The sequence below is a fragment of the Cimex lectularius genome, unplaced genomic scaffold (genome assembly GCF_000648675.2).
Source record: "Cimex lectularius strain Harlan isolate CLEC.00 unplaced genomic scaffold, Clec_2.1 scaffold278, whole genome shotgun sequence".
In the NCBI taxonomy this organism is placed as follows: Eukaryota; Metazoa; Arthropoda; class Insecta; order Hemiptera; family Cimicidae; genus Cimex; species Cimex lectularius.
This window is the reverse complement of record NW_019392792.1, coordinates 526598-549487: the sequence shown is the minus strand read 5'-3', so window position 1 is coordinate 549487 and position 22890 is coordinate 526598. Positions and strand designations below refer to the sequence as shown.

At 32.8% G+C, this 22890-nt stretch overlaps 1 long non-coding RNA gene across 1 annotated transcript; it reads left to right on the top strand.

The window, feature by feature from the left end:
- Positions 1 to 1346: 1346 nt before the first annotated feature.
- LOC106663288 lies at positions 1347 to 3774 on the top strand. Its single transcript, XR_002910486.1, has 3 exons — positions 1347 to 1646; positions 1853 to 2324; positions 3513 to 3774. It is a non-coding gene; the product is annotated as an uncharacterized LOC106663288 (long non-coding RNA).
- The last annotated feature ends 19116 nt before the right edge of the window (positions 3775 to 22890 follow it).

Genomic DNA, 22890 nt, shown 5'->3' with positions numbered 1-22890 from the left:
TTTTTAATTTATTGTCTTATCATTGTGCTCAAGTTTAACATTGTTCATTATAGGTCTACGATATTTGATATTTATGGTCATCTCTATATTGGTGTATCCTTTTTTAACAAATTTTTCAATCTAATGTATCATGGAAATAGAATAAATATCTGAACGATTTTGTATGAGATCTATGTATGCTTTCATTTTTTGAACAAGGGATTATACCAGTATATATTATTTTTAATTCTTAATTTGTTTTCAGTGCTGGACGTGGAGAAAGGCTCTTGGAACGTTTTCTCCAAACGTAAAACCTTTTATCGTCGAATTCAGCGCCAAAACGTTAGAAAAAAAATTACATTGATGAGTATCTTGCCATTTGAAATAGCTAAGCCCCTATTCGTATCTCACTTGCCTTGACAGACGAAAATCTTTTGGCTCATGAGAACTAAGACAAAAAATAAAAGTTTCCGTATCTTAGGGTGTTTCTCGGGAAGTAAGAAAGAGGTAATTTGGAGTGAAAAAGTGTTAATTCGAAAGTAAAAAGAGATAATTTGTCGGAAAAAGCTATGTAACAAATAAAATAATTTCCAATAAAGAAAATAAAGTATACTAATAAGCATTTTCTCGAGAAAATAACTGAATCAGAATTTTACGCCTTTATTTTTATGATTGCAATATTCTGTGAGTTTTGCATGAATATAAATTATATTTTTAATTTTTTAGTAACATGTTAGAAATATTGTTTTGTCAAATGTAATAAAAATTTGCACCGCAAAAACACTTTAGATGTGATAAAAAATAGCAACGATTATGGTGCAAGTGCCGAAACGTGACCTTTCGTAATGTGGTGAATGTTGATCAAGCTTCAAAATTAATAAGCCTAAAAATATTAATAGTCCTAATAAATGCAAACCAGGGAAGTAAAAGGGATTTTTTGTAATGTTTTTTATCAAAAGTTATAATTTTCTTGTAGATTTTTGTAAAAATAAAACTAATAAAATTCCTCGTCATTTATAAACCCTTAATTAGTCATTGTTATGTGGTTAATGTGTTTGTATGTCATTAGAACGTATAACACACATGTGCATAAACTGCATATTTTTCGTCTACATGGCTGTTAGGTGGTAAAAGTGATAACGCCCTTCCAGCATAGAGGGTTATGGTCGTAAACTCAGAATATTTGATTTCCAAAAACTCGTTTTTAATGAAAACAGAAGGCATGTTGCATTGAATTTAAGATTAAACAATGTATCCTGAACCCATTTACGAGTGTAATGTGATTGTGTAAACAGTGAGTAATCCTTTCTGATCCTCTGCATCAAGTTGTTTACTAAATGAATTATTAACTTTCAGTTTCCACAAGCTGCTCCGAAACACCTTCAATTACTAAACTTTACATTAAACAAACCGTTTCTCTTGAGGAAAAATGGCGTTTTAATACACCGAGGACCTGCGCATTTGGACACTATAAATCTTTAATTAATCTCTAAAAAATATCGTAACGTTAAAATATTACCAGTTACTTTTTCACTTTATACCAAGAAAATTTTTTATTTTACTTCTTTCTTGTATTATATGTCTGGTGTAGATAACATCAAAGCTGAGAGATTTATGCGGTTGGGTGTATTTAATCATAAACTCGCAGAATATTGGAATTGTGCTCTGTAAATAATTATACATAACTTTAATATTTCTTTAACTTATTTCATTAAAACTTTTTTGATCTATGACATTTAACTAATTAACATTAAAAATAGACAACGCTATGCATTAGAATGAAAATACATATATTTCACCCACATTCATATTGGGTATAGTAACGGAAGTTTTAAGAACCTAAATATTAACACAAATACTTTGTTTATGTTAGGTTAGGTTCGTATAAGGTTGCTACGAAGCCTGTCGCACTGAGTCCATCACACTGCCTATTGTCCACGGGCACGTATGGGTTTTTTTTTTATCAGCTTTTCATCATTCTCCATAGCCTTGATAGTGGCTTCTCAGTTATATTGATTTCAGTTTTTCTTTGTGCGTGAGTAGAAACCTTTTCCTTGTGAGGCTTTTATGAACTGAGGTTTTTTCTTCTAAGCAGGAATAGACTGTTTGCAGCCACCCGAAATATTTTGAAACGATTACATTCGAAAACGTTCGATCGCAGACTGCAATGAAATTGAGTTTTCGTCGGTCTTGATGGAGATCTGTAAAACTTTAGACGAAACTTTATTAACAAAGTATTGTATTTTGCCGGTTCTGGGATGTTGTTCCACTAGTTGAGTGTTTAAAACGATCTGGAAATTGCTTCTTTTTCAGAGTTTGAGCGATTTAAGAACATCTACTAAAGGGTTAGTTTGAAATTAAAAAGGGTTAATTTAAAATTGAAAATGGTTTACTTGATTTAAAAAAGGTTAATAAGAAGAAAAAAAAGTTAATTTGAAGCGATATTTTTGAATTCTATTTCCAGCCACTTCATCTCTTTCACTCGGAGCTTAAATATGTAACACAGTCGTATCTTTAATGAAACACATTCACATTCAGAGTACTTACAAATGAGCTTTTTTTCAAAGACAGCGGAACGGAAACGGGTTACCATTATCTATTCCAGTTTTGTCTTTATTCCGACTGTTTCGAATAATAAAACATAATTATGATAATAAATAATACTATTGTAACAAGGTTGTTTGTTTGATTTTTAATCTTTTTATAAACAAAACAACATAAATCAATTATTATATCCAAATGAAATATTTTTCAATTTTAACTGCGTAAGTTGTTTTCTACAATAAGGAGCCTAGGAAGAAATTCCCTATTATGAAACAGGGCAAATCTACTCTTTGAAATTTTAAATTCCTAGCACGTAATAGTGGGTAAGTATAAGAACACTGCGAGAATAGTACCCACAGAACTGTCAAACCAATTAGGTTAATTTAGGATAATGAATGCAAGATTTTTACTGAGTGTGAATGAATTTATTGGTGTGAATGAAAGGTGGGCGTCAAGGTGAAAATTGTCTTACAGGGCTCCCAATCGAAGGTTTAGGCTGTACATAATTTTAGGGTAGTTGTATGGGTGGGTTCTCAAGAGTATATCGAGAAGTCTTGAGACCCGCCAAACATAGGTTAGAATTCTTTTAAATAGCACGAATGTGTATTTTAATTAACTTAGGACATTTTAATCTCGGGTGCAAGCGTTAAACATCAAAGGTAGTGATAATAAAAAAAATCGATTAGACAAAACGTGAGGAGCCGGAAATAGCCTTTGCTGGTAGTCAGCCGATCTAATGAAATGACAATATCAAATGATCAATAAATAGTTGCATATAAAGATTCAAATTAATTATTTTTGTTTTTTTATTTTTGTCAAAATGAGTTTTTATTCAAAAAATTTATTAATAGTGAAAATCAAATCAAAAATTACTGTGCTTTAAATTTGTGCGAATGTTGTAAAACTCTTGAAACACTTTTAACAATTGGTTCTGAGTTTGAGGTTTTTATTATACAGCATAACCTAATTTACTTTGATATTTGTTTCAGGTAAAGCCGTTCTCCAATGCCAAATACTATAAACATATAAGCAGAAAACGACAAGCAGAAACTGGTAATGTTGAATAAAAGTGAATTAATACTCGCTTCAAGAAAATAATTGATAGCTTTGAAAATCATAGCGATTTAAATCAAAAGATAAATTGAAATATAGAATCGATGTTCATTGAAAATGTTGATTATTTTGTTATCGACGATGGAAAGGCTGAAGCCTCGAGTCGATAAAAGTAGTAAATAAACAAAGTCTAAACCGTTCGTGTGTTATCTCTCCCCATTCACGGTTTACTTCATTCCATCCGGAGGATTCATTGCCCTCCTTCCAAACTCATACATTTTTTTATTTATTCATTATTTATTCATATTTATTACAAAATTCAAAATCAACTGTGTTTAATTTAAATTATTTCGATTTTTTTTACTCTGTATTGATTTGAGTGTTTATGAAAATATGCTGTTACGAAAATTGTGCTATATTTCAGTCAAAGATTAATACTTATTTTCAATGATATTGTGATTTGTATTATTATTAAAATATTATTATAAACATTTGCGACTGATTACTGATAATATACTCTCTCTAGATTTCCATGTTGTTATCCAATAAATATAAAATAATTATTTTTAAATTTATTTATTAAACATGTTGTACTTAGTACTGTAAGTTGTGTTGGTGTTTAATAATAGATAGTAGATGCTTGCACCATCATCATCAATAATCTAATTAACTTTAGACATGTGTTGGCATAACTGTCCAATCCCAGCTGTTCCCAGCGTTGTAATAAATAACTGAATAAATTAAATAACGATCACATAAATTAGAATTAAAATACTTTAACTGAGTTAATATATAGTGTCTTAAGTGTAATTAATAAAAGCTACAAGCAAAAGCATAATGAATTTTCCTTTTTAGTCGTCCCTCTCTGATGGCAAGTTGCTAGATGAATGCAGAACTATCTATTTATGTGTTCAAGGAGCTCCAGTTATAAACCTTAGTATTCGATTTTGAACCGTTTTCACCTTCTTTAGTTGAGAAAGAAGAAGAGGCGACAAAAGACACATTGCGCAACCGTATTGCCAGATCAGACGACTGATCATTTTGTAAATTAATGCTTATTATGGAGCGGAATGACAAGACTTGTTAAATGAAGTTTCAACATGCGACTGCGCGTATTGCAGACAATTTTCTGTATATGCTCACTTCATGTACGCTATAAAAAATGGATTTGGTTTGGAAAATACATAATACATTTTTCACCAATAAATGTACATAGATCGAAGAAATGATATAACTAAACTTATAAATTGTGTTCTGTATTAAAAATAATTTAAATAAATAATAAGCGAAAAATATTTGTGGGTGCAATAAGAGAAAATAAACGCATCTTAAGAAAAAAGTTTATTATGTCTATAAAAACAAAAACTGAGCACTGAAATCTAAAATTTTAACCAAGCCACAAAAAAGAAAAAAAAATGATTCGATATGACTGTATTTAATACAATATTCAAGGTGTTAATTACAGTAAAGTAATTCCTGTCATAGAGAAGGGTTTAACATCCAACGTTGGCTGTCATTGAAGTTAAAAAAACGTAAACAAATTAATAAGACTTTTACAAATTTAATTTTATCTGCACAGATTATTAAATATTTGTACCAAATCTAGTGACAAGCCCTCTCGGTCGGCTTATAAGGAATTCAGCGCCATATAAACCCATGCCCACGGGCAGCAATCAAACTCGTGGAGAAGAGGCTAAGCGCAGTCCACTCTGCAATTCTCTTGCTGTTCCGCATCGGGTTTTGTGTCAGCCTGTTCGATTTTAGGTGAAATTCGGTTATTCAAAATTTACATCAAGTTAAAATAGTGCTTGGGTAAAGAAATCAAATGTTTTGCAAATGCGGGTCTTATTTTCTGAAGACATTTCTCACTTTTTTTTTCTTTTACCTACAAATACAATAGACAAAACAACAATTTTTTCCTACTGCGATAGTACATTTCATTTTACATACCGACCTTAATAAAAGTAATAAATGTTTTATAGCAAATATTTTAGTGCAGGATTTATGTTGTTGTATCGTCCTGAATAAGGATTTGTTCGGATTCTAATTTGGATTCATTTTAGCACCATTTAGAGCCCTTCCTTATGAATTTTTATAGCAATGAAAAATAAATATTTTTGAGCTTAATCAGCTTAGATTTTATCTAAATTCAAAGTTATGACAAAGTTAGATTGAAAAGCTAGATTAGTGAAGCTTCAGCCGATGACAATAAATAATTTATAAGATTCTAAACCCCCTTTTTTATATATTTTTTATTTGTAGCCAATACATATTAGTACATATTACAAATTTGATCACAGTATTTATTTTGGCACAGTTACAGCACTAACACTAATGCTAGCGCTCCACCAGTCAATGCTGGCACTAAGTGTGAGGGATTAAGAGGCAAGTAGGTATCGCGACATCATCGATTAAGCCGATGTGCGGGTTCTCGGCATAGGAATGCGTAAATAGGGCTGGAGCAGTCGACTTTTGGAATCGATAACGGATAAATCGTTGACGAAAGGAATGTTCAGGTCATTGAGGATAGTAAGGAGGTTTGACAATTTGTCTGTTGACTTTTGATTGGAAGGATGGCTGCGTTGGCTGGTGGTCAACACGGATTTTGGTCCTTGAAGTCTTCGTAGTAGTCCAAATCTTCTGTTAAGTTGTTGTCTCTTAAGTCTTGTGTGGGCATTCCACGTCACTTTGCTGTCTAGGTATAGTTCCAAGTATGTGACTTATTATCGGTTTCATTTCCGAAAACTCGATGCCGCACCTCACTTTGAAGGAGCGGTCGATTTGGTATGATTTCAAGTAAGAGAATAAGGATTGCGTAGGAAGCGTTTAAGTTTGTTACGCAAGCCAGGATGCCAAATCCTATCTAGGAACGCAATACGCTTTGCTCTCTAGAGCAGAGGAGGTTCGATAATTCTGAAAATTTTTTGGATCGTAGAATGAAGTGGAGGAAGACGAATTGGTGAGAGGGAATTATTTTATGAGTATCTAGGAATATTTCCATAATAGAGGATTGTGAGTTGTGGCTCATTGCCTTTGTATATTGTGGTTAAGAACACTATAGTCTTTTGACGAAGATGTCAAAGTATGATGGAGTTAATTAGATCATATGCAAAAGATTTACCACTTGGGAATTTGTGAATGTTAACTTCAGAAAGATTAAATGGTGTGAGAGAGAGGTGAAGTGGAAGTGGTACTCTAAGGTTATGCGTGAGGGGCATCATTTCAGTCTTGATAAGGAGTAAATGTAGATTTTAAATGAGTTGCAAGCAGGATTTATTTATCTTTATCGCTCCTGCCCAGGGTCTATTCGGTAAATGGATGGGGAATACACTGAGTGAAATTTTAATGTTTTTTTGTAGCGGTACATTTTTTCCAGTAGATTGATGGAGTCGTTTCAAAATTACCCATTTTTGTATGGTTATCGTATATATTGAAATACATAATTTGTGATCAAGCGACTTGGCAATATAGGCTTAATTTTTTTTTTAAAACCAAGTAACAAAGTTGATATTCTATTTTTGCACCTCAAACACTCCTGAATATGAAACTGCTAAAAAAAAATTTCATAAAAATATTTGCTCTTCTAAATAACTCCGAATATTTTTAGAAAATCACAAAAATAGTATGAAACAACTCACAGTCTCACTGGAAAAGTTACAGGAGTTTAGAACTAAATAAATTACATGTAACGGCTTAGACACTCCATAAATGTATTAAATATAACTTTGTTGATCGTTTTATGATGTCATCCTTATTTTTTTCAGTTGTACTGACATACATTTTCTATTCAATTTCTGTCCTTTTTGTCTAATGTATTTTCTCCTCATTCACATGCTGCATAGTGTACATGCCATTATTTTTATCTAGTTGGATGGATTTATCATAGTTTTACCTTAGTATTTTTTATTGTGCTTGTAGTTTTCAGTGCTGTTTTAATGCCAAACATATTAAATCAATAAGTTGTGCTTTTTTCTAATTAACGTAAACCTTTTAGCATAAATCAATATTGTTACAAATGCCATATTAACAGAAAAAGGTGTATAAAAATGGATGCCGGTTCTTTTTATTGCAAAGACTATATTTTGACTCTTATTTGTTATTCCTATTTATATTAAGACGCCATAGATATTTTTACAATTTTTGTAAAGTTGCCTGTATTTAATTACTTGCTTAAATTCTTGATCGCTTATATGTCAACGACGTGAAACGGTTCAGCGTGGCACCTGTAATCAACTATTAACTTAAATTAATAGTAAAGTTGGATGGTTAAACGATAAAGTTGGTTAAAGTTGACACAACATTGCCTAGGATGTATTAAGCGTAATTAATTTGTAATTTGAAACACAATCCTGATTCTCAAAAACGCAGGGTCTGCAAAATAGTGTAAAACCTATTTTTTTTTATCTCTCGTTTTATTTTGTTGATAGTATTTGGGATTGTATGAATGCAAAACTGGCAGGTTCCAACGGAAATGTATTAAAATTAGAGTAAATTTAACTTTACTGTGGATGAATAAGGAATAAGAGCAATAGGCTAGTTTTTTTTTTTAAATTCAATTTATTCAAGTTCCAATTGTGGCCTGATTATAGTTTAACGATTGCGTTATCACAATGTTTTTTATCTGCTGAAAAAAACCTTATTTAATGTCAAATGAGCGAGTTTCAACAAGAAATAGGAGATACAAAATTCATTTCGGTTTAATAACACGTGTTTATTAGAGTCCATGTGGTTATGGCGTCCGACTTGTAGTTGCTCCTAGCGCTTCTGGGTTCGAATCCAGGCTGCGCCCATGTTTTCAAATGGATTATAGTAATGTATTGTAAAATGTATTGTAAAGTAGTTTGACCTTTCGACGGCTACACCTATCGGGTAGTTGGACGTTACGCTATCTTGCATGAATTACTTTCTTTTTGACTTTTTACGTGTTGGTTATCAATAAACTAATAGGTATTTTTATGCCGGAATATTAAAAAAACAATGGGATAAATTAAGAATAAGAATTAAGAGTGGAAACAAAAAGGGATTAAAACTTTTCATACGGAACATCGACAGGCCATTGAAACGGGTGCCTTAAAAAACTAAATACGCAAAAAAGTTCCAGAACGGGCCTTTAACAATGTCAAAGAATACTCACAATAGGTACACTCGCTGATAAGCCCCTCGCCTCAAATTTGTCATTTATTCAGAAAAATAGGCGGAAGGCAGACAATAAACGGCATTCGAGTGAAAACATGGAATACTGAAAATATGACTGTACGGTGGTGGTAAATTAGATGGCTAGCTTGGTAAATTTTGAAATTACTAATTTTTATAAAGTCATTTAATTATTTATATATTACTATATACCAATATTAATAAATTACTAAATATTTTTCAAGTTAAATCACTACACATTTATTTATTAACTATCTAAATAATGGAATGTTTTGATTATAGCGGGTACTGCCCGCCGTGAACGAGTGGTAGAGCGTCTGGTTCTCATTTGCCAAGCCAGGTTCTGAATCCAGCATAGCCAATGGAATTTTAATTGAGAATAAATTAGAAAATGTTTTGGAATGGTGTTTGATCCCTCTGTCCGCGACCCGCAACGTTTAGTTGGATGTTAAAGTCCTTTGCAACCTGGGGCGGGTGGAGAAATCCTACACAACTTGGGCTCTCTAAAATCATATAAACTTAAAGATTCCTTACAAGGAAACAAAACAAAAACTTACGCAAGATTAAAAAACAATTATGCTAATATTGAAGCACGAGCTTTCGGCAAAAACTACACCGAGAGGCAAAAAAGGTGGCCTCCCACATTTTTTAGCAAATACTTGCAATTCTTATAATTTTCATGTTTTGTTCTTTACTGGATATTTTTAAAGAAAAATATAAGATAAAACTAAATTTAAAAAAGTTAAACTGAGTAAAACAATTTTGGCATAAATGTTGCTATGGAAACATTGAAGAAAATATTTAATTCAGTACGGAGTATTTCCTCCTTTGGGTTGATCACCTCTTGCGCTTTTGGTGGCTACCATTTTATGAGGTTTGGAATATAGTGCTGTGGAACATTTTCATACTACTCCAACAGCGTTATTCTTAATTTCTGCAAATTCTCTGACATTACTGGGAAAAATTTTACCTTCGATGGCATCTCGATCCAAAGGTGTTCCATAGGGTTTAAGTCTGGACCATATGCAGGCCACTCCATACATTGAATTGACGCCTGTTCCAAGTAGTCACCAACGAAACTGACATTAACATATCTATCTAACTTGTTGAAGTCCTTGCTTGACCTCAACAGAGGTAGATTACGAATTCGAAACAATAAAACGATCATCTCTCCGAAATGCGATAATCTGATCCATGTATTCTTCACCTAACCTCCAGTGTCTTGGTAGCGATGGAAGGCTCTTCTGAAGTTCTGGGAATGTTAAGTTTCCTCGCCAAATACGACTTGACTTATTCCATCTTCCAACAATGCTATGATTCTAGCCGAATTTGTATTACATAAAATCATCACTCAAACAAATTTTAAACTGAAAAAAAGGTACAAACAAAAAAATCAAACCACCGGAACGTAGAAAGAAGCTTTACAGAAAAATCAATAAAAAAGAGATTGACTATTCAAAGAAGTATTTACAAAATGCAACCGTAGGAGGGAGATTTTATCTGTTTTTTTTTTTGCGTTATGAACTATGCATATTAGCCATGTGACAATTCATATTTATGTGTTCAAATTTGGGGGGGTTATTGTGAAAAAAGGGCCAGAGGCGACGGTGGGAATCGAACCCACGACCGCGGCGTGAGAGTCTCTCATGCTAACCACTCGGCTACCGCGGTCCCCTATCTGTGTTTTACTTACATCTAATTCTTTAAAATGGACCAAACATTGTTGTGAGATAATTAATGGAGTATTGACTAAGAGATAATTAAAAGGGTGGCCACTTTTTTTGTTGCCTCTCAATGCATACTGATAAATGCAGTAGTATTAAATGTAGATTTAAAAGGTCTCGGCCCATAGATGTTGCTGAATGATTTTATTGTAGGTTGAATGCTTTCATAAACTTTCTCTTTTAGTATATTTGCCATATCGTACTCCTTATTCAATTTTTCTCGTGTATATTTGTTTATATGTGAGATTATGTGGGTGACCGTGATCACTGTTTCGGCACCTGAGCTGGTACTTCTTTAGCAAGGCGGTCGACTTGATTATTGTACTCATTGCTGCAATGTGCGTTTTCCAAAATCATGAAAATATCCGTACTCTTTTTACTTAAATCCATTGAGCATTGTTTGGTAGCTGTAATGCATTCCTTATTGCTGTTCCCTCTAACCGCGGAGAGGACACTTAGGCTGTCCGATGCACTTTATGGCCTCTAGACAGCTACCCCCTCAGCTGTATAGATTGAGTATATTTGTGGCAATCTCATTGGAAACTTGGTGCCGTCAGCAAGGGTCGCATCACCTGGAGGTCCTTGTCGTTAATCGTCAATTTGGACTCTTCTAATTGCAGCTGTGTAACAATAACAAATTACAAACGAGAGAGATATTTTTTCCCCCATTACGTATATTGGTGATGCGTCTAAGAAAACTAATTCTCTTTTAGAAAATAAGGTCAGTGATGTAAATGTTGTTTTTAAATTCAATAATAAATTTTAAAGGAAAATGTTTTCAAAACTAAAATGTAAATATCCGCCTCAAAAATGTCAAGTATTGCACACTTCATCCCATGTCAAAACTGCCCCAGGTTGTATTATGGTCAGTCAAAACTGTATCTGGGTGAAAGATGGACGCAACACTGTTGTTCAACACCGGTAGACAGAGAACAGAAGAACAGCTTTGTCAAAATATCACCATAACATATATTTTAATGATGTAAAGGTTGGTGGTAGTGAAAAAATCTTGGGCAGGAGACTTATAAAGGAAATGCTTCACAATAAAGCAGATGTTAATTCATTGAACTGAATAAGCGACATTAACAATCTTAGCGCTATCTACACTGGTTTGATTGGCCTTCCTCTAATGTGAACTGTGTCAATCTTGATTCTAGTCACCATTGGTTACATTCCTTAATTTAAAAATAAAATAAAAAAAATCTGGTCACGCTTTTTAATTTTAATTTTATAAATAACTTTAATAAAATTTTTGACTATTGTTCATTATTGTTATTAAAGTTTTGTTAGAGGTTTACAATGTTTTATTATAATTAAATTCTAGACAATAACGTTTAAGTTTACTTCTCTTAATTAATTGATGTATTGAATGTCTTATTGTTAATTAGTGTAATTGTCTGTACAGCCCTGAAGAAGACTGCAATAAAGGTCGAAAGATTGTGAGAAGTTACAATACTCACTTCTTTGTGACTTCATCCCTGATCCGCAACATATTCGTGAAACGGTTGATTGGTGGATGTTACAACCAAGAAAACAATTTCACTCGCTCAAAAAATTATAATTTGACTAACGTTTCGGTCATTTCATGGCCCTTTTCTCAAGGTTCAAACCGTTATGAAAACGTGTGAAACATCTGAGTACTTAATGCTTTATTTATAATAGAAAATTAAACTTACGGCAATTATAGTTGTTGAACAGTATATCAATTTTTATTTTTATTTTAATTAAGAATAATATTTTCAATCATTAAAACAATGCCGAGGGTTCACCAGTTTAAGCCAGAAAAACACGATGGTTTACATAATTTTTAGCTTATATCCCTTGTGGTCTCACCGGTTTTGGACGTGACTTGTGACACCTAGAGTACGTGGATTATAACAGTTGTTACAATTTTGTCATCAATTAAAATTGCTTCTTGGCTTCCGGTACATTCACCAATCATTCGTTTGGATTAACTCACAGCCATTAACCATGGATAATAATAAATTAATCATCTATTACTAATCAGTTACATAACAGTGGGTAAATAATAGAAGGTATCGGCGATCATGTTTATCTTGCGTTTTGTTTTAGAATTGAAGACATATCTTGATACAGTTATTTTTTGATAAAAAATGTATTCGTTGTTTTACAAAAAAAATAGTGCAGGCTTGATGTGATAATAATCCGCCATAGCACGGCAATAAACCGATTTTCTTCTGGTTAGATCGCCCATTCATTACTTTTTAATCTCTACAATTCATTAGCGTAATTGGGAAAAAGTAGTATCAAATGGGCAAACATTTTTGGCCTATTCTACTCTCAAGAATGAAATACTTGAAAAATATTTTTTTTTGTAATGCTTCCGTTTATAAAATTTTTAAAATTGTAGAATAAGCTCAATTTTAATTAAACAAAATAAGTTAATTTAGGTTATAAAATAAAACTGTCCGCCGACCGATCTCGGGCAAAGTGTATTAGAATCTAAACAAATTCACACTTCAATTCTTCAAAAATTTCCCTAAAAACAGAAAAACATACAATAACCAAATAAAAAAATGATATTGGTTAATACATTTTTATTTAAAAAAGTAGAAATTTCGTGAAAAGAACTGCCTAATCCGCTTGTCGGCTTTTCTGTTCGCTCTTCTTCTAGGGCTTTTTTTGGAAACGGTAGGATTCGCATTTCCATCCGCTGGATTTAGCCCTTTGAAGGGATACTAACCGTAAAATTAGTATTTTTTAATTCCCCCCTCCAACAATATTTTTTAGAATTGACAAGAGCCCTTAAAAGCTAAAAAATCAGTATTGAAAAATTGACCCAAAGTTTGGACTGACTTTTAAAAATATACGTATTATTTTTTATTAATATATCATATTAATAATATACCACTTTTACCATTCTTTAGTTTCGAGGAAGATGCTCATTGAATTCTAACATGTTCTTGGGGTTGTATAATACCATTTTTCACAGAAAATTTTCATTAACTAGAAACATAATATTAATAGTAAAATGTAACTACTGAGATATAAGCTAGTCGCAGCAGGACTTTCTATCTATTTCTGCAAATATAGCCTGCACCCATCCCACCCTGACTACTAATATTGTCTTGTTGAATCATCAATTTATTAGAGTTAATAAAGCCAAGATAAAACACTATTATTTTACAACCTTAAACTCAGGTAAGATCGAAACAATAAAAACAAACTTTTTTATTGTATTTACTTAAAAATATCTTTCGGGATTTTGCACATCTAGTCAAAAACTGAATACATGAATGGAAAATATTTTTCAAAAATTATTGAAATTTGGTTTTCATAGTTTTGGGAGAAGCGCGTATAAGGATTGTCAGCAGTTTGGCCATTTTTATCTTCTTTTTATCCATTTTTATCTTCTTTTTCTTTTTATCTATTCTTTTCAAAATATTTTCTCTTTGAAATATTTTTGAACTTAAAATAAATAAAATCTATTTAATTTAGAACTCTCCAGCGCTATACGAGTGTGCAACGTTTTTGTACATATACTGCCTTTTGCCTTTTGTGCTCGATTTTCGCCCTTTTTGGGCAGTCTTTTGCCTAATTATTTCTCAATTTTGTATTTCCTCTAAGACCATTTTTGAGCTCCACAACTTTATTTATCCGCTTTAATTAAGAGGAAATCGAACATCCGATAATAGGATATTTTAAATTTAGGATAATGAATTACGAAATTTTGGTTCATTAGCGTTTTCAAAATTCGCCATAATTTACAATTTTACACCAAATTTGTCTGTCTTTTAGATTTTGGATTTAATTGAAGCAGACGTTTTGTTTGGATCAAATTGATGGGGGGGGACCCAATATTGGCTTAATATTCCCTTCAACAGGATTTTAAGTTTACATAGGAATTTGAAACCTGAAACCCCGAATGTAGCCCATTTGCATGGTGGTGGATACGAATCTCTGCTTACATTCACGAGTAATCGACCATTGAAGGGGAAACGGATTAAGGGTTATCCTTTAAACTCCTGTTCTCTGGGTTGCATAGTTGAATAAAGGGAACAATTCTAGATTAATTTTTTATGGAAAACCTAGTCCTATCACTATTATTAGTTTGGTCCCCTGTAACCGTAGCAGTGAGTCGGCCAGTCTTGGTGAGGTGTGTTTTAGCATACGTGTACTGTGTTTAGCATCCCTAGAGTGCGAGAGGGAACGCTAGTAAACATATTCTATGATCCTTCCGTACAATAAAATGATAATGATGATTTTATATTTCAATAGAAATTAAATTGCCAATTGCTAACATGTTTGTACGATTTTGCTCAGATACACCGACAAAGATTTTATTGCTAAAAACGCTAACATGGCTTCCCTTATCTTGAATTCTTACGAAAATATTTCGGGAATCTACGAACGTAGGACATATGAGAGTTGTCTTGTTCGGACAATCTTAGTAGCGAGCGGAGAAAGTCGCCTTTCACTCTTTGTCCGCCCGTTTTTCCATTTTATTGGACTCCCGTTAATTAAATAAATAGTCGGCCGTCTTAATGAAGAACAGGAACGGGCGGTTCAAAGCCGGGCCGGATCGTGGAGAGGTTGAGGATGCCTGATAGGTGAGCCTCAGTGAGCTGAAGGACAATAGGACACCCCCTTCTTCCTACACTTCCATCATTCACTTTGTTACCCCTCCCACGAAAAGGTGTAACGCGATTTTTCTCACCAACCCTACTCCATACTAACCTATATTGTTGCAAAAAGCTGACCCTTTTTCACGATAGCATTTTTTCATTTTTTTCCTAACCATAACGCAAGGAATCATCAACATTCACGTCCTTTGAATGGAAATTATTAACAATGTCAAAAGTATACTATTAAGTATATTATTAACATTGAAAGCCAGTTTAGTTACATTAGCTGGTGGAATAACATTGTCAATATTAGAAATGGTCAATCAATAGCTGTTTGATTTGTTTCATTGTGTCCTCAGGATGGCGATGTGGACTATAGTGTCAGTGACCGTTAGAAAAAACATAAGCACACATCAATAATATGTCTTTTGATTTTAACAGTCTACAAATAAATTATTTGAACAATATTTTTTCTCCTAATATGTTTTATTTTTTTATAATTTTTATTTGTGTGGTGTTGTTTAGTGACGTTAGCCAATGATTATTTGGAAATCGTGAGGTGCGTTCTGATGTGACGTAGGTTTTAGAAAAACATTTTCTTTATCTTGCCAACGTTTCGATCTTTATTGAGATCATCTTCAGGGCCTGGGATTTATAAACATTGTTTGAATTTTACAAATACATGTGGGATGTGGAAAAAATAACGAATTTATACAATTCTACAAAAATTTTTAGATACAAAAAAATCAATTTATACAATGCTAGAAAATTTTAGAATAAAAAAAGAATGAAGTTATACAATACTAGAAAATTTTACATTTAAAAAAATTAATTTATACAATGCTAGAAAATTTTAGATTCAATCAAAGTATTCGTACTCACCCAAAGTGTTTGTTTTCCGTGTAGATGTGTCATTCTTGTGTGTCGTGTTGATAGTTCCGGTGAGATATTGCTGTTTTATGTCTATATTGGAACGTTGGTGACACAGAAAGAGAAGAACAAAAACAACGGCTGGAGTTTAGTGTCAAACATTGTTTGAAAACTCTATGGGGTAAAATAAGGTTGCCTGCTTAGTGACCTGTTATTTTATCTTTTTGTATGCGATTTAGAAGAGTACTATTGACGATGGCGTGCAGAGTAAGATAGTGGTCAAACTGTTAGCTTATGCAGATTACCTCGTTTTGCATGCTGCTGACAAAAGTGCATTAGAACAGATGATACTCACCTTTCACAAATATTGCCAGCAATGGGATCTAAAAATAATTTAAATAAATAAAAAGGATTTTTAAGAATTGAGGCAAACCTGCGAAAATAAAAAATGCCATAACAATATAGAAGTTGTGAACTAATCATTGGCCAACTATTTTATTTATTTAACTTTATTACAGAACACATATTGCCTAAATTACTATTATGGTATAATATGGCATGATAGAAAAGGATACTAGGAAGCGGGGTTTGTATTCCCCAGGCACTGCAGCCTTCTGGCGTATTGTACCTTCCTAGTTCCTTCGTTCAGTCAATAGACTCAATCCTTCTTCTTAGAAGCATCAGGTCATTGACTGTTGCTTCGCATTCGAAGATGATATGGGTGGCTGTTTCCTCCTCCTCATTACGTAATCTGCAAATGGGTTCATCGCTGTATATACCCATGTTGTGAAGATGTTTTCTCAGATACCAGTGACCGGTTAGTAGTCCTACCACTCCTCTGAGTTTGGCCCTCTCCAATTGCAGCAGTGTTTTTGCCAGTCTCGGTGAGGGTTGTTTCATCATAAGTTTACTATGTCTAGCACCACTAGAGTTTATCCACTTCTCCTTTTGTTTTGCTTGAATCCATTCTGCGATGGAGTATTCTATATTTGTTTTTGTTATCCCAAGAATAGGTTCGGGGCCTATGTATGGTCTTGCAGATCCTCCTCTGGCCAGTCTGTCTGCTTTCTCGTTACCCAAAATTCTCCTGTGCCCTGGCACCCAAGATATCATCAGGTTGTTGTGTTTCCCCTGGTTTTGGAGATTTTGGATGTATTCACTGACTAATTTTGATGTGATTCTTTTACATGCTAATGCTTTAATAGCTGTTTGGCTATCTGATCTTATGAGGATTTTTTGTCAGTGTAACCTCTTTTAAGATATTCCAGGGCACAAGCATTAATGGCATGTATTTCCGCTTGAAAGGCCGAAGTGTACTTCTCTAATGAGTTTGAGTGCTATGTTTTGGGCTTGTACAGAAAACGCCTGATCCGGTTCCTTCGTTTGTTCTAGAGCCATGTGTACCATATCATTGTATCTAATGCTCTCCTGTGTTTATAGTCCGTTGAGACTTTATAGGAAGTTGTGAAGATTGTTTCCGGGATCATGTAATCAGTCCCCATTTCTAATAATGGGTGTCTGATTTTGTTGATTATGGTTGTATGCCCGAATTGTTTAGTTCCTTTCCAATTTAATTGTTTCCGGAGCCTAAATTAGCTTTTCCTAGCCTCTCCTTGTATGAATATTTCCAGTGGAGGTGGGTTTAGCAAAGTTTCTAATGCGTTTGTATGGGTTGTTCTCATTGCCCCTGTGATACATAGGTTTGCTAGTCTTTGTATGCTGCCTAATGTTTGGGGTAGCTACTTTTTGTTGAGCTTTGTTCCACCAGATTTAAGTTTTATTCGATTATCTGCTCAACGGGAATTATTATTTTAAAATTTAGTCTACAATAATATATTGCTGTTTATTTTATTATGAATTAAGTTGGATGTTTTAACAGAATTTTGAACGGTGGTGGATCGTTGCAATCCCTTAGGTTTTTCCTCCCAGTGAAAAATGTTATATATTTTTTGGTTATTTTTTCTGAAAAAGGGAAAAGGGTTGGGAAAAAAGTTTAAATGACGTTTACCCTGGAAAGCCCCGACGGGCGAGGCTATTACTGAAAGGGAGGGCGCGTTAGCACTGTTAGATAAGTTGGCATTAGATAAGGATGATTGATTGGCTCTAGTAATTAAAGGAATGTTGTTAGATAATAAATGACAGAAACAATGCCATCTTTCTGACGTAACTTTCTGGCTAAATCATATTTCCGTAGCTCCCCGTAGCCTACCTCGGGAGTATGAATGCGTTTTTTGCAATTACTTCACGAACGAGTTAGTAAAAAAATATCATAACTAACAACAGTGTGACCTAGTGCGGTAATAAACTATTAAGCTACGCAGAACCTGAGTTTCCAGCCCTTTGAAAAACAGCCTTTCTCCAACTGAGCACGGGGCTAAATCACGAAACTTTGGACCTTAATGTTTGTTGTTGAAAACTTGTAGAAGATGACTCGCCGCTGCTTCCCTAAAAGGCAATCTTCTGTCTATTAAACGACTCCAATTTTAATTTACAATTTCAATTTAACTCGTAATTTTGATAATTACCCCTTTAACGCCGTTCTTTCCTTCTCCGTTGATAATTAGAAACGAAATAAAATTAACGTGTTATGATGCTAAAACTTTCTGCAGACCCTAAAATAACACAATTATATCTTATTATACAATTTCCTTTAATTGTGAGAGTGTAAAGGAGAAACAAACTCGAATTTCAATGTTGGACTGTAATGTACACGAATAAAATATTAAATTTGTTTGTTCCTTGATTGATTTATTATTCAATTGTTCACACAAATTAAAACAGACGGAAGCTTTCTTTCACTTGAATCTATTTAATAAAAACACAATTTCCTCATATTTTCTCGTCTCATTTTGAGCCGCTGTTTTTCCTGTTCTCTAGCCTACTTTTTACTAAAAATTTTTGGTTTTAATTAATTTTCAAGAATGGGAAAAAGTTATAAAATTGATAGATCATGAGGAAAAAATGAGTAGAATTAAAACTAGGACTATCTGAATTTTTACACTTTGACAAGTCACCAACGCCCTATTAAAGGACGTTTCGTGTCACATGAGAACTTAGCATTTCAACTAAAAGCGCATTTACCGTTTTATCACTCTTTGTCATGACGCAAAGCGAAGTAGGATAATTTTCACGCATTCCAATTTCAGGTACAGACGAGCTTCTAAAGCTCGATTACACTGAATTACGTATCTTCCTGAAAACAGATCTGACGCGAACGGAACACCCAAAGTGGGTATTGGGACGTAGATTGTTCTATGGAGTGAGTTGTATAAGACAAGGAAAATTTTACCTTTTTTAAAAAGAGTTCGGAAAAGACGTTTGTGGGGATAAGGTCAAAACAGAATGATGACTTAAAGAAGTCAGAAAAATCATTCAGTATTTATTTTAAGCAATCCAAAATGTGTTTTATATGAGGAAATATATCAAAGAGAAGTTTTTTTCAGATATTGCTTTGTAGGTTTATAATTCATGAACTCAGATACAATTTGGAATTTTCAACTAGAATTTAGATAAATAATCAGAAGTAATCGCCTCTGGTTCGCTTGGACTCACTAAAGTTTTGGCTCAATACATAATATATACATTACCTAACGCTAGGAGAAGAAAATCTTAAATATATCTTGCCTAACTTCGCCAGGAAAAACTGAAAGTTTTGCTTTATGTAATTCAATCAACGTTGCAACGAACGGGATTGTTGGACTAACGATAAGATTCTCCCTTCTTTTGCAATACTTGCATGATTAATTCTTATGTATTTTCATGGTTTTCTTTAAACTTTAAGCTTTTTTATAAAGTTATTCTCGTTGCTGAATCTGAAATAATCTGCATACTGAATTTCTGTAACCCACTCAACCCTGTTTGCGTGATTTAGAGTGAACTCGCCAAAAATATAGCTTTTTTCCGTCAAATTAACAAATTTGAAATTTTATTTAATTTTTTAATTTAAAATTAGCTCTTTTTTACATCAAATTAACTTTTTTAAATTTCTAATAAACCCTTTATACTTCAAAACAACCCGTTTTAATTTCAAATTAACATATTGTTAAATAATTAAAAAACTTAAGAGATGATATGAAATGTGAAGCTATCTTCCGGTAAATTTTTCCTATTTTTTTAGTATAAATTATTTGGACATTTAGAAGTTCATATGAAAATTAATTACAATTAAAATTAAATATATCAAAATAAAGAATTTTTGTATTGAGAATTTAAAAAAAAATGTAAAATCGGTTCTTATATGAAATACACAATAAAAATATAAAATTATTTGGAGATCGTGAGATGCGGTCTGGTGTGACGTAGGTTTAGAAAAACATTTTCTTTATCGTGCCAACGATTCAATGTTTATTGAGATCATCTTTAGGGCTCAAAGTGTTTGTTTTCTATGTAGATGTGTCATTATTGTGTGGCGTAACACATCTACACAGAAAACAAACACTTTGATCCCTGAAGATGATCTCAATAAAGATCGAAACGTTGGCATGACAAAGAAAATGTTTTTCTAAACCTACGGCACACCTGAGCACATCTCACGATCTCCAAATAATAATTAATTAACCGTCACTAAATACCACACACAGATATATAAAATTAATTATTTTACTTTTAAGTGAAAAAATTTTCTGTGGTCTCTGAAAAGCTTTTAAATATTTTATGTAAAATAAAAGACATATACAGGAATTTTACTTTACATGGTTATATTTGATACTATCTTATTTATAAGTTTTGTAATGTTTTAAGTAAAGGCTTAATTTGCATTGTCCATTAATTTGTATTTTAAAAAAGGGAAAATTAAATTACAATAAAAAATGCAAATAGGAGAATTTGAAATTATAAATGTTTAATTTAAAATAAAAAAAGAATTATTTCAATTTAGAAAGGGTTGATTTGTCGGAAAAAGCTTTATCCCTTATAAAATATTTTTTTACATGTTCACATTATCACTACATCAAATAAAGCAGCCCCTTCCAAGCAAAATTTTTATGCTCGTATGTGGAAATATAATATTTACAAAATTAAGACCAACAAATGAAGATCGATAGGATTATAAGTCTACTTAAATTGTATAAAATTGAACAGTACTTCCTTTTTGCAGCAGATAGAAAATTTGGTTCAATCTGCATAAGCATTTTCTTTTTTGACATCCTGTTGTTTTGTATTAACCATTGCAAGTTTAATAATAAAATATTAACGTTTCTCGGCTGTTTAAATTAGCCGTTATGATCGAAGGAGACATGTAGGGAAAAGTTACGTCTATTTTACTGTCAACCGTAATTTTGGTTGATAAAGTTGGCTCGTGCACGCATACCTTCTGTGTATTTGTAAAAGAGGAGTGATTAAGTGCCAAAGCTCATTACATTATTACCCGTGATTAAACGTCTTTATACATCAGTCGCAAACACGCGAGTTACCAGCGTCGATTTATTCTTGCAATCTTTGCTTATTTTTATTCTGGTCAATTAGTTTTTTCTCTTTTTCAGCGCATCAGATGAAATTTTAGATTTACCGCTTCGTGTTTAACCACATACCACACAATGAATTATTCACAATGTTTCTCAACTAATGGTTGAGTCAAGTTATAATCCAAGAACGCGCTCATCCGTGACTATTCAAAATTAGTTCTGCATTAATCCATATATGTTTAGTAGTCATAATTAACCGTATTAATTATTATAATTTAATTAAATATACTTTTTATCAAAGGTATTGGTTGAGATGAAAAATTTAGTGTCACGCTGGTCATAGTAAATTTTTCATCTCAACCAAGACCTTAGATAAAAGTATATTTATTTAAATTAATTCTCTATGTTTTTCTAAAATAATACAACTACTTGAAATCAATATATGGCTAACATTTATCAAACCATTCATAAGTTAACAGTCTCTACATTACAAATTTACTTTGTATTGGTATTATCTATTGCTCTATTTCATTTACATTCATTAATATGATTAGAATATGTTAATAATGCATTTTTATAACGAGTCGAAACCAATCAGAACACTGACAGGACTTCAGTGTTGTTTGTTATACGAGTTTGACCTAATCCTCAAACAGTAAAGAAAAGTAATGTCTGTGTTTTGGTGATAAAAATAATGATAAAAATAGTTTGGGTTTGGTAAATTGTTCTGAAATGATATCCATGAGCAATACATTTTAGCTGGAATCGATCCACAATGTCGGGGCAATTTTTCCAATATTTTCTTTCTTTTGTGAATTTACTTGGAAAAGAATGAACTTATAAGTTTATTTACTAATTTCGTGGTCCGCTTGACCAATTAATATATTACAATTAATTAAGGTTTTTAGTTGAGATAAAAAAGTCAATGGCACGAGCGGGATTCGATTTTATCTCAACTAAAAACCTTAATTAATAGTAATATATTAATTGGTCAAGCGGACCACGAAATTAGTGAATAAATTCTTTTCAATTAATTAAGGTTTTGGTTGAGATAAAAAAGACAGTGTCACAAGCGGAAGGAGGGAAAATTCAAAAGGTGGGGTTCATATGGTATAGAGCGGCGTATTTAGCCGAAGGTCGTGGGTTCGAATCCCGCTTGTGACACTGACATTTTTATATCAACCAAAACCTTAATTAACTGAAAAGAATTTATTTGGTCAAGCGGACCACGAAACCTAATAAATGTAATAAGCAAAATGAAGTATACTTCACTAAAGCTCTCCGTGGCCAATTCATTTGTCGCCGAGAATCAAATAGATTACACAACATTTGAAAAATGGCAAAAAGGAGGGAAAATTCAAAAGGTGGGGTTTAGATGGGCAGTTAGTCCCAGAGTGGATCGAGGTCACGATAGCTCAAGTGGTAGAGCAGCGGCATATCTAGCCGAAGATCGTGGGTTCGAATCCCGCTCGTGCCATTGACTTTTTTATCTCAACTAAAAAGCTTAATTAATTGTATTATAATTTTATATTATATTGTGATATATAATAACTGATAAGTTAAAATTAAACTGACAAG